The sequence below is a fragment of the Jaculus jaculus genome, chromosome X (assembly GCF_020740685.1).
Source record: "Jaculus jaculus isolate mJacJac1 chromosome X, mJacJac1.mat.Y.cur, whole genome shotgun sequence".
Classification (NCBI taxonomy): domain Eukaryota; kingdom Metazoa; phylum Chordata; class Mammalia; order Rodentia; family Dipodidae; genus Jaculus; species Jaculus jaculus.
In genome coordinates this window covers 64,354,489-64,367,438 of record NC_059125.1, presented here as the reverse complement: position 1 = coordinate 64,367,438, position 12,950 = coordinate 64,354,489, and the positions used below count along the sequence as shown (strand labels likewise).

At 39.2% G+C, this 12,950-nt stretch overlaps 1 non-coding gene across 1 annotated transcript; it reads left to right on the top strand.

Moving 5' to 3' along the window:
- Positions 1-10,703: 10,703 nt before the first annotated feature.
- Positions 10,704-10,810, top strand: LOC123456894. The gene has a single exon (XR_006634762.1). It is a non-coding gene; the product is annotated as a U6 spliceosomal RNA (small nuclear RNA).
- Positions 10,811-12,950: the final 2,140 nt, after the last annotated feature.

Below are 12,950 nucleotides of genomic sequence, written 5' to 3'. Positions count from 1 at the left end.
TCTGTCCAATTTGACCAAGCATAAAAAGGAGATGCTTCAAATTAACAAAATTAGAAATGAAAAAGGACAGATCACAACAGACATAAGTGAAAATGGGAGAACCAGGCTGGGCGTGGTGGCGCACGCCTTTAATCCCAGCAGGTAGGAGGACTGCCATGAGTTCAAGGCCACCCTGAGATGACAAAGTGAATTCCAGGCCAGCCTGGACCAGAGTGAGACCCTACCTCGAAAAACCAAAAAAAAAAAAAAAAAAAAAAAAAAAAAAAAAAAAAGGGAAAACCATCAGGACTTATTTTAAAAAACCTCTACTCCACAAAACTGGATAATATGGAGGAAATGGATGAATTCCTGGATATACCACCTACCAAAGCTAAACTCAGAGCTGATTAATCACCTAAACAAACCTATCATAACCATTGAGATTGAAAAGGTAACCAAAAACCTCCCCCAAAAGAAGAGTCCAGGACCAGATATCCTCTCAGCTGAATTCTATTAAACTGTCAGGGAAGAACTCAAACAAATTTTTCTTAAACTGTGCCACACACTTGAGAACAGGAAAATCTCCCCAACTCCTTTATGAATGTAGTATCACCCTAATACCAAAACCAGGCAGAGATGCCACAAGGAAACTATAGGCCTGTTTCTGTGATGAACTTAGATGTAAAGATCGTGAACAAAATCTTCCCAAACCAAATTCAAAAACACATCAAAAGCATTATCCACCTTGATCAAGTATGCTTCATCCCAGGAACGCAAGAGTGGTTCAACATATGGAAATCTGTCAATGTAATACACCACATAAATAAGTTTAAACACAAAAACCACATGATCGTTTTGATAGATGCAGAAAAGATCTTTGACAAAATACAACATCACTTCATGATCAAAACATTGGAGAAGATAGGCATGGACGGTTTATATCTCAACATAATAAAGGCTATATATAAAGCTCCTAAAGCCTGAATAATACTCAATGGAGAGAGACTGAAGGAATTCCCATTGAGATCAGGAACAAGACAGGGGTGTCCACTCTCACCTCTGCCCTTCAACATCGTACTGGGAGGCCTAGATCAAGCAATAAGACAGGAAAAAGAAATAAAAGAGATACAAATTGGAAAGGAATACATTAGGTCTATTTTCAGATGACATGATTCTATACATAAGTGGCCAGAGAACCTCCATCTCAAAACTTTTAAAGGTGATAAACTCCTTCAGCAAAGTTTCAGGATTCAAACCCAAAGCACAAAAATCAGTAGCACTTCTATATGCAAAAGACAAAGGTACAGAGAAAGAAATAAGTGACATTGTCCCATTTTCAATAGCAACAACAACAACAACAAAAACCCTTGGAATAACATTAACCAAGGATGTGGAAGACCTATACAATGAAAACATAAAAACACTCAAGAAAGAAATTGAGGAGGACTTGAGAAAATGGAAAGACCTCCCATGCTCCTGGATAGGCAGAATTAACATTGTGAAAATGGCAATCTTACCAGAAGCAATATACAGATTTACTGCAATACCAATAAATATTCCAACATTGTTCTTCACAGAGACAGAAAAAATGAACTAAAAATTCATATGGAATGGCAGAAGGCCTGGGATATCCAAGCATGACCTCAGCAAAAGAAACACCTCTGGTGGCATCACCATACCTGATCTAAACCTACATTACAAAGCCATAGTAATAAAAACAGCATTGTACTGGCATGAAAACAGGAGTATAGACCAATGGAATAGAATCGAGTATCCAGACTTTGGGTCAAATAACCATAGCTACTTGATATTTGACAAATGCCCTAACAATGTAGGCTGGGAAAAAGATAGCATCTTCAACAAATGGTGCTAGACAAACTGGATAACCATATGCAGAAAAATGAAACTCAATACACACATCTCTCCATGTAAAAATATCAAGTCCAAATGGATCAAAGACCTCAATACAAGACCAGAAACTCGGCTACTACTGGAAGAAAAAAATAGGAGGAACTTTCCATTATTCAGGAATGGGAAAGACTTCCTGAACAATACCCCAGTAGCTCAGCAACTTAAACAATCACTCAACCATTGGGATCTCATGAAGCTGAAAAGTTTTTCCCAATAAGCAGAGCCAATAGATTACCCACAGAATGGGAGAAATTTTTTGTTGTCTATCCAACTGACAGAGGCCTAATTTCTACAAAGAACTCAAAAACCTAAACCAGAAGAAATCAAACAACCCACTCACAAAATGGGGCAAATAACTGGACAGGGAGTTTTCAGAGGAAGAAATACAAATAGCAAACACTTAAAAACATGTTCATCATCCCTAGTCACCAGGGAAATGCAAATTAAAACAGCCATGAGATTCCATTTTACCCCAGTAAGGATAGCAAACATTAAAAAAAAATCAAATGAAAACAAATGCTGGCAAGGATGTAGAGAAATATTAACCCTCATTCACTGTTGGTGGGAATGTAAGATGGTACAACCACTATAAAAAGCAATATGGAGACTCCTAAAATGGTTGACTATAGAGTTACCAATAGACCCCGTTATTCTCTTACTAGGCATTTATCCTAAAAGTTCCATGTCTCAGTTCAGAGAAATATGCTCAACTATGTTTATAGGTGCTAAATTCATAATAGCTAGGATCTGGGATCAACCTAGATGTCCATCATTAGACAAATGGATAACCAAGACGTGGTATATCTGCATGATGGAATTCTATACAGCAGTAAGGAAATATGAAACAATGAAATTTGAAGAAAAATGGTCAAACCTGGAACAGATCATTGTCATTGAACTTACCCAATCACAGAAAGATAATCATCACATGGTCTTACTCATCTGTGGCTCCTAACCAGAATCTACCCAAGATGCTGACATGCGTAATAAGCATCTCAAGGACCAGACATTAGGGAGGGTGGGGCAGGAGGGGAAGGTAAGGGTGGGAGTGGAGGACACAAAACTGGACCCAAATGGCAATGGTACCATAAAAGTTTACATCCTAAAAGACAGACTAAATGGCTGACCCTTCATCAGGTCCTTAGAGGGAACACCTGAACCACAGGGCCCTGGAAAGGGTCTGATGAAAATTAGCCTTAATCTTCTCCTGTTTCTCCTCTCTCTCCCTCCTCTCTATATCCTTTAAAAAAATGTTTTAGAGCCCTTTTTTTGATTTTTCGAGGTAGGGTTTCACTATAGCTCAGGCTGACCTGGAATTCGCCATGTAGTCTTAGGATGGCTTCAAACTCACGGCGATCCTCCTACCTCTGCCTCCTGAGTGCTGGGATTAAAGGTGGGTGCCACCATGCCCGGCTTCTCTATCTCTTTTATATAACCTATCTTTTCTTCCTTCTTTTTCTTGGTGCTGGCCTGTAACTTCCAGTACCAGCATGTAGTTAACATCCACAATGTGCTGTTGATCAGAGAGACCTACAAGGTTTCCCAAAACAAGACAGATTTCTGTCTGAGTACTTGATGACCCACCAGAGGTTAGTGGTAAGACCCTACTGCTGAAGATACCATATGCAGTTGGTATGGAACATGGGGTGACCTGGCTGGAATCTGGAAGAGAGTCAATCCCCAGACAGTTAGCCAGAAGGAGCTACATTAGCAACTGGGGGAAAATGACCAATATTTGTCCAAGCAACTTGTGGTCTAAGCTACTCAGCAGCAAACAACCTGATATGATGCTCACACAGGTGCACTACTGGCACACAGCCATGGTGGGTAACCAACTGCTCTTGATTTGGCTAAATGATCCTCTTATTGGAATGGGACCCATAGATGGAGCTGGGAAACAAGTCAGAACCATATCGAGAAAATGAGCCCACTCTCCATTATCAAGCTACCACCAATCGTGGGCTACAGGAGGGCCTACATCTATTAAATTCTCTCTAAAATAGCAATGGTTATCCCATATATCTGGTGCTGACTTCACTCTTCATTGGAGAATTTGCTTCTCTTTTTCAGAGGAGAGAATCAGCCCATCACACCTCAACAGGGACCCAGCTGAAATCAAGAGAATTTGGGGAAGTGGGCAAGAGTGTGGCTTTCTTTGTGAACCTGGTACCAGCACAAGGGTGAAGGAGATAGACACAGAGAACACTCAATTCCTACCAAACCAGATATTCAGAGACACAGACAACCCATATTCCACAATGAGGCCCCACAGAGGACCATTAACGGTAATTAAGTTTAGCATTTTGAAAACTTTATAAACATTTTTGACCTTTCTGTTCTTCTACTAGCTTCTTTAAAATATATAAGGTTATATACAGCAATAATTATAAGCAGGTGCTATTAGATTTGGAATATACATGAACATAAAATAATAGCACACAATAAGGAGAGAAGGGAACTACATGAAGATAAGTTTCTGTATCTTATTTGAGTTAGATTAGCATAAATAGGAAGTAGATTATGACAAGCTAAGATGTATATTGTAAGTTTTGGGTCAATTAAGAAAACAATAAAAATACTACAATTGAATAATTATTAAATGAGTTATAATTCCATACTAGAAAATGTTTACTTAAGAGACATAGAGAAACAAAGATGTGACATATATTGAGAATGAAAGCCAAAATATGGCCTAAGAAATTAAAAAAGACCAAACTAAACTCAAGAAGAAAATTATAAAAAATAAAAATAAAATACAAATAGATAAAATCTACAAAATGAAATTTTGGATTGTTTAAAGAACACAAAATTGATAAATTATTAGACTAATAGAAAAGTAGAGAAGACTCATTACAGAAATAAAAAGGAAAAGAAATAAATACATTACTATGAATAATTATATGGAAACAAATTTGATAAATAAGATGAAATGGACAAATTCCTAGACAGCAATGGACTCAAGAATAAGTGGAAAACCTGAATATAATGAATATACAAAAGAGTTTTAATTAGGTCTGGAGAGATGGCTCAGCAGTTAAGCGCTTGCCTGTGAGGCCTAAGGACCCCAGTTTGAGGCTCGATTCCCCAGGATCCACATTAGCCAGATGCAGGAGGGGGCGCACACGTCTGGAGTTCATTTGCAGTGGCTGGAAGCCTTGGCGTGCCAATTCTCTCTCTTTCTCTCCCTCCTTCTCTCTGTCACTCTCAAATAAGTAAATAAAAATAAACAAATAAAAAATAAAATAAAAAAGTTGTAATTAAATATTTTTTAAATTTTATTTATTTATTTGCAAACAGAGAGAGAGAGAGAGAGAGAGAGAGTGAGAGAGAGAGAGAGAGAGGACAGACAGATAGAGAATGGGCACACCAGGGTCTCTAGCCACTGCAAACGAACTCCAGATGTATGTGCCCCTTGTGCATCTGGCTTACATGGGTCTTGGGGAATCGAACCTAGGTCCTTTGGCCTCATAGGCAAATGCCTTAACCACTAAGCCATCTCTCCAACCCTGAATTAATCATTTTAAAACTTTCAATGGGGGCTGGAGAGATGGCCTAGCGGTTAAGTGCTTGCCTGTGAAGCCTAAGGACCCCGGTTCGAGGCTCGGTTCCCCAGGTCCCACGTTAGCCAGATGCACAAGGGGGCGCACGCGTCTGGAGTTCGTTTGCAGAGGCTGGAAGCCCTGGCACGCCCATTCTCTCTCTCTCCCTCTATCTGTCTTTCTCTCTGTGTCTGTCGCTCTCAAATAATAAATAAAAAATTAAAAAAAAACTTTCAATGGGTTTCTTAGTGGGAAAGAACTCATGACTGGTACTGGGAACCAAGTCAGTGCTCCATAAGTAGGTAACTCACAATCCCCAAGACAGAAGCCCCTATTGTTCTCTGGACAAGCTGAGTGGATACCCTCATCAAAATGTCTTTCAAAATTATATGTATACCCTCCCCACAATTAAAGCTACTCTCACCCTTGTTTGGAGAATTTTTTTTTTTTTTTTTACAGATGGCAGATAATGCTAAGGAGGTCCAAGATTCATCAATGTGACAAGAAAAGACAGTTGAATGCCCACCAGGAGATTCACCACCTCTACCACATTCTCTGGGGTCCAGAAGAAACTGCAAAAGAAGCAGTAATGAGCATTGCTCCCAATGCTAGCCCCACCTCCAAAGAAATAGCAAAAAACACAGTGGGAAATTGAAACATATCCTAACAGAAACACACAGACTACAGAGAACTCAACACTAAAAACAAACTGCTAACACAACCTCCAAAGCTCAGGGACTGTTGCAGAAGGGGTGGGAAGATAATAAGATACACAGGGTGGGTAGATATATCCTGAGGCATAGCTACCCCACAACTGACAGAGGCCCTAATTACCCCACAGTTTACACCAAGGACCTACTGTGGAGGGCCCTCAGGTAAATGGGGACTAGGTTGAAGGGATACAAGACTCTAACCTGTTATATATATATATATATATATATATATATATATATATATATATATATATATATATATATATTGTCCTTCAATGGGAAAAAATTAACACCAAAGACTGGCATGATGGCACATACCTGTCATCTTACAACTAGGGATGCTGAAGCAGGTAGATAGCAAGTTTGAGACTAGCATGGACTACATAGAGAATTCCAGGCTCACCTAGGCTACCTTGGCTCCACACACACGCACACAAAAAAACCCCACAAAACAACAACAAAAAATCAATTCCTTAAAATTGCCTTTTTGATTTCAAAGTTGTGGTTCAGCATAGAAGGAGCTGAGAAGTAAACACCCCCTCCTAACAATAGGTAACAAGCTGAACATATTGATGAAGCAGCAGCTCTTCTCTTTTGAAATTTTATTTATTTATTTATTTGACAGACAGAGACAGAGAGAGAAAGAGAGAGAGAGAGAGAGAGAGAGAGAGAGAGAGAGAGAGAGAGAGAAAGAGAGAGAGAGAAGTATGCACCAGGGCCTCCAGCCACTGCAAATGACTCCAGATGTGTGTGCCCCCTTGTACATCTGGCTAACGTGGGTCCTGGGGAATCGAGCCTTGAACTGGGGTCCTTAGGCTTCACAGGCAAGCGCTTAACCGCTGAGCCATCCCTCCAGCCCAAAGGAGCTCTTCTTATATCCATCATGGATAAATTTTTTTTTTAATAAAAATGGCTGGGAAGATAGCTAAGCTGTTAAAGACACTTGTTTGCAAACCCTGATGGCCTGGATTAGATTCCCCAGTACTCATGTAAAACCAGATGCACAAAGTTACACATGCATCTGGAGTTCATATGAAGCAGCATGAAGCTCTGACATATCTATTCTCTCTGTCTTTCTGTCTGTCTGCCTCTCTCTCTCTCTTTTAAACAAACTAGCAAATAAATATATTTTTTAAAAAAGAGGTAAAGTCACAAGCCAAACTGGCATCTTCAAAATTGGAAACAGATGGGTAGATATAGGGAAGCACAAATAAGGGCAACAGAAGCTGACAGGCACAGTATGTTTATCCATGTATATAGTTTCATGTATTTGGGAGTCTGAGGCAGGAGGATCACTTGAGTTCAGGAGTTCCAAGGTCAGCCAGGGAACTATGGCAAAACAATGTTTCAAGAAAGGAAATTGGGGTGGATGGGTGGAGGGAAAAGATCTCATATGCAAAAACCAGTACTGGGATAGGAAAACATGAATTGTATTTGACTAGTTATTTCAAGTTCAATGAGGCCAAGTTTGACAAAAGTTACTTAATAATAACGTTTTATGGGTCATAAAATACCTTAGCAAATTTAAAGTTAAATAAATCACACAATGCTTGTTCTTTCTCACTATAATAGAACTAAACTAGAAATTTATACTGGAAAGATATCTGTAAAATCTCTGATACTTAGATATTTAAAAATATACTTGTGCCAGGTGTGGTGGCTCATGTCTTTAATCCCAGCACTCAGAAGGCTGAGGTAGGAGGATCATAGTGAATTTGATGCCAACCTCCACTACAGAGTGAGTTCCAGGTCAGCCTGGGCTAAAGGGAGACTCTGCTTCAAAAAAATAAAAGCCAAGGGCTGGACAGATGGCTTAGTGGTTAAGGTGCATGCTTGCAAAGCCAAAGGACCCAAGTTCGATTCCCCAGGACCCACATAAGCCACACGCACAAGGTGGTGCATGCATCTGGAGTTCATTTGCAGCGACTGGGGGCCCTGGTGCTCCCATTATCTTTCTCTCTCTCCAAATAAAATAAAATAAAAGGTTTAAAAATATAAATAAAAGCCAAAATATGCACTTGTCAATAACACACGAATAAAAAAAAAATTCCAGAAAGATAAAACAGATTTTTTTTGAGGTAGGGTCTCACTGTGGTCCAGGCTGACCTGGAATTAACTATGTAGTCTTAGGGTATAGTCTTGAACTCTCGGTGATCCTCCTACCTCTGCCTCCCAAGTGCTGGGATTAAAGGCGTGCAGCACCACAATTGGCTAAGATAAAACATATTTTTAACTACATGAAAATGCAACTACAACTTACCAAAATGTGTAGAATTAAACAAGAATAGTGCTTAGAAGGAAAATTATAGAATGGAAGACAAATATTAGAAAAGAAGAAAGAGTAATCTAGGCTTCTGCCTTTGAACAATTAGAAAAGAACAAATTAAATAAAAAGTAAGCCAAATCGGAGCAGATGTCGATGAAATTGAAAATAAGAAATCATTAGAGAAAATCATCAAAACCAAAAATGGGCTCATTGAAGAGATCAGTAAGGGCTGGGAAAATGGCTCAGTTGACAAAACGCTTGCTGCAAAAGTTTAAGTACTGGAGTTCCAATCTCCAGACCCCACATAAGAAGCCAGAAGTCAGTAGCTACAGGCTTCTGTGATTCAATTATGCCAGCAGTGAGATAGTTGGAAGGTGGGAACAGGAGAATTTCCTGGGAGTTTGCAACTAGCTTGGCAAACACAACTGTGAATAAGAACAAGAGTCCCTGCCTCAAATGAAATAGAAGGTGAGGGCTGACACCTAAAAGTTGTCCACTGAGCTCCACATACGCACTGTGGCATGCTCCTACTCTTATACTCCTCCAGCCCCCCCACATCACCCACACAGATACTCACACACCAAAAGAAAATATCAGCAAACATCAATAAGCCTGAGCCAGGCTGAGAAAAACGAGGGCATGAATTACTAATGTCACAAATGAAAGGACATTGATACAGAACCCATGGACATCAGAAGGAATAAAATGAACAGCCTTATGCTCCCAAATTAAATAGTGTAGACAAAATCGGTCAATTTTTGAAAGAAACACCCTGTCAAAACTATACAATCTGAATAGGTCTATATTTATTAAAGAAATTGAACCATTAATTAATAACCTTTCAAAACAGAAAACACTGAGCTCAGATTGCCTCATTGGTTAAGTCTACAAAGTATTTAGGGGAAAATGTGGCAGTTTCCTATAATCTATTAGAGAAGATAGAAGCCAGGGGAATATTACCTAACTCATCCCATGAGACCTGCATTATCCTACTACTGGAAAAAAGACAAAATCAAATCCAGCAATGTATAAAAAAAAAGGTAATGGGAGTGGATTATAATTAAAGTACCTTATGTACATGTATGAAAATGGTCACTAAAAAGTTTTATTTTTAAAGAATGTAATAGCCAGAGGATGGAAAGGAGCATTTTGGAATGCTGTCATTTGGCTATGAAGAGGGCCCTTGTATTCATGACCTCAAAAAAGCTGTTGTTATCTGCATAAGACATACACAATATTTGGTCCATCAACATTTTATCATGGATGGTGGAAGAGGCCAAAGGAAAAAAAAAGAGTTCAGTGGTAGGGTGAAAAAGGAGGAATAAAAGAAGTTAATGGGAAGAGATTATGATCAAAATACATTATGTACATGTATACAAATTGTCAATAAAATAAGGAAAAGCAAAAATGTCTTCAGCAGATTAGGACTACAAGGGACAACGTTGAGTTCACTAATAATATATACAAGCCATTGTGGTGACACATCCCTGTCATCCCAGCACTCCAGACTTGAGGATCTCAAGTTTAGGCCAAGCCTGAGCTACATGGCCAGATCCTGTCTTAAAAAATAGGCAGGGCTGGAGAGATGGCTTAGTGGTTAAGCGCTTGCCTGTGAAGCCTAAGGACCCCGGTTCAAGGCTCGATTCTCCAGGACCCACGTTAGCCAGATGCACAAGGGGGCGCATGCGTCTGGAGTTCGTTTGCAGTGGTTGGAAGCCCTGGCACGCCCATTCTCTCTCTCGCTCTCTCTCTGTCTCTTCCTCTGTCACTGTCAAATAAATAAAAAAAAAAAAATAGGCAAACAAAAGCCGGGCATGGTGGAGCACATCTTTAATCCCAGCACTCAGGAAGTAGGAGGATCACAGTGATTTTGGGGCCACCCTGAGACTCCATAGTTAATTCCAGGTCAGCCTGGGCTAGCGTGAGATCCTACTCTGAAAAACCAAAAAAACAAAAAAAAAAGGTTAAAAAAAAAACAAATAAAAAGCCAAATAGCTATCAAATACCTATAGCAAATATCGTTAAGCCCTAAAAGATCAGGAAAATGACAGGGGTGTTCAGTATCACCCAGGAAAGCATAGTTAAGGCAATGAGAGATTAAAGGTAAACAGAGAAGGAACAAATAGAATGCTGCTCACATGTGACATGATTGCCTATGTGAACAATCTGAAAGAATCAACAAACTCTGACAACAAATAAGCCATCATATTTAGACTGCAGGGCATAGGGTTCATATACCAAAGTGAAGGGCAATGAACAAGTGGAATATGAATCTAAAAACCACATTACTATGGTGTATTTTTCCCAGTGGTGCATATAATAAAATTGTAACAATGCAAAGAAGATGAATGTGGCTCCTGTGTAAGGATGAAAAGCAAAGTTGTGAAATGTTTCATACTTTTGGTTATTTACCTCAAACTCATTCAGCTGTATATATTAAATATGTGTAAATTGTTATATATAATCATATATCCATAAATTATTAAAAACATACTGCCATTTATATCTCCCAAAGTATGAAATACTTAAGAATAAGTCTGACATCCTCCGTATGAGAAAAACTACAAAACTATCATGAAAATCTCAAATAATAAATGGGGAGATATTTAATTTTACACATAGAAACATTAAATATTGTCAAGATATTAGTTCTTCCTAACTTGCTCTGTGAAGTCTATGCAACTTCAATGGAGATCCTAGAAAATTATTTTGTGGCTATCAACACACACACACACACACACACACACACACACACACACACACACACGGCGGGGGGCGGTGAGAATAACAAACAATATTGAAGGAGAGAAAAAACGTTGGAGGACTGACACTATCCAATCACAAGACTTACTATAAATCTGCAGTCATGAAGACTATGTTGTTAGTGAATGAGGAGACAAATAGATTAATGGAGGACAAAAGTAGGCTTATTCAAATATAGTCAACTGCTTTTTGAGAAAGGAACAAAGGCGATACAAAGGAGAAAAGAAAGTCTTCTCAATAAATGGTGCTGGAACAACTGGACATCTACATGCCAAAAAGATAATGAATTTAAACAGACCTTAGGACCCTTCACAAAAATTAACTCATAATGGTGTACAGGCCTAAATGTAAAACTATACAACTGCTAGAAGGTAATATAATTCAAAATCTAGATGATCTTGTATATAATGATGATTTTTTTCTCCTTTGATTTTAGTTTACTTACAATTTTGACAACCTGTCTTCATCTAGGCCTTTATAGCTTTTCTTTTTAAAAATTTTATTAATTTATTTGAGAGAAAGAGAGAGAGAGGGGCAGATAGAGAGAATGGGTGCACCAGGGCCACCAGCCACTGCAAACAAACTCCAAATGCATGCATCACCTTGTGCATTTGGCTTACATGAGTCCTGAGGAATAAAATCTAAGTCCTTTGGCTTTGCAGGCAAGCGCCTTAACCGCTAAGCCATCTCTCCAGCAATATAGTTTTTATAAATTGATAAACTTTAGTCAGGCATGGTAGTACATGCCTGTAATCTCAGCATCCAGAAGATTGCCACAAGTTTGAGGCCAGTCTGGTCTATGTAGTGAGTTCCAGGTCAGCCTGGGCTACAAAGAACCTGTTTCAAAAATCCAAAGCAAACAAACTAGTTTTCAAATACTTTTGGATTCGTAGCAAAACTGAATGGAAAGTACAGTCCCAATATAAACTCTGTCCCCATACATATGCAACTTCCCCCACTTTCAATATCTTGTATCAGAATTTGTGTTTATTAAAATCAATGAGCCTACACTGCAATGATTTTTAAGATGTGATACCAATAGTGCATTCTATGAAAGAAGTAGTTGAGGGATGGAGAGATGGCTTAGTGGTTAAGGCGCTTGCCTGCACAGCTAAAGGACCTAGGTTCGATTCCCCAGGACCCACATAAGGCAGATGCACAAGGTGGCTCATGTGTCTGGGGTTCATTTGCAGTGGCTGGAAGCCCTGGCATGCCCATTCTCTCTTTCTCTCTCTCTCTCTGGTTCTGCCTTTTTCCCTCTCTCAAATAAATAAATAATGAAGTAGTTGAAATGTTGGACTTATTAAAAGTAAATATTCTAAGGGAAGGGAATGGAGGAAGGAGGAATGGGAGAAAGGTTAATCAAAATTTAAAATGCTACTAATAAGTCATGTGGAAACCTATTTCCTTTTTTTTTTCTTTCAGTTTTTTGAGGTAGGGTTTCACTGTAGATCAGGCTGACCTGGAATTCACTATGTAGTCTCAGGCTGCCCTCAAACTCATGGCGATCCTCCTATCTCTGCCTCCCAAATTCTGGGATTAATAGTGTGTGCCACCACACCTGGCTGCAACCTATTTCTTTACTAGCTAATTATATATAAAGAGAGAGAGTGTGTGTGTTTGGGCAGAAGTATCCTGTGGAGTTGGATAATGTTGTGCTCATAAGCCACAGATTATTAGAAAAAGTTCACTGCCAGAGGTGGGATACCTTACAAAACATTCAGTGCGAGGAGTGAGATACCCTCTAGCAAATTGCTGGCCAGGAAGGCTTGTGATGCC